The following is a 396-nucleotide window of genomic DNA, read 5'->3' on the forward strand; positions in this document are numbered from 1 at the left end:
CAGGTAGAGAGGAGAGTCCTGACAGGCCGCCATGAGGAGGAAACACACCGACCACCTCCGGCACACACACACATAAACACACACCGGGGGGGGGCGGGGTTAAACATTTAAAGAGACACACACACTCTCTTACGGAAGACGATGAGGACCATATGTGAAAAAACATTTTAGAAATCTGAGATCAGAATTCAAAAAAAGAAAAGAAAATCACATATGGTCCTAATCCTCTTCCGTACTCTCTCTCTCTCTCTGTATATAAATAACAAGTGTTAAAGCTCCATGTTTCTTCTTCTTCTGCGTTTTATTTGAAGTGTTGATCCATCAGAAGATATAAAAACCATCTCAGTGTAGTTTTACATCTCCTCTCTCAGGCTTCTCTCTGCAGCTCTAGTAACA

Source organism: Seriola lalandi, unplaced genomic scaffold (assembly GCF_002814215.2).
Source record: "Seriola lalandi dorsalis isolate HSWRI2012SDOR001 ecotype SW California unplaced genomic scaffold, Sedor1 jcf7180002054984, whole genome shotgun sequence".
NCBI lineage: Eukaryota > Metazoa > Chordata > Actinopteri > Carangiformes > Carangidae > Seriola > Seriola lalandi.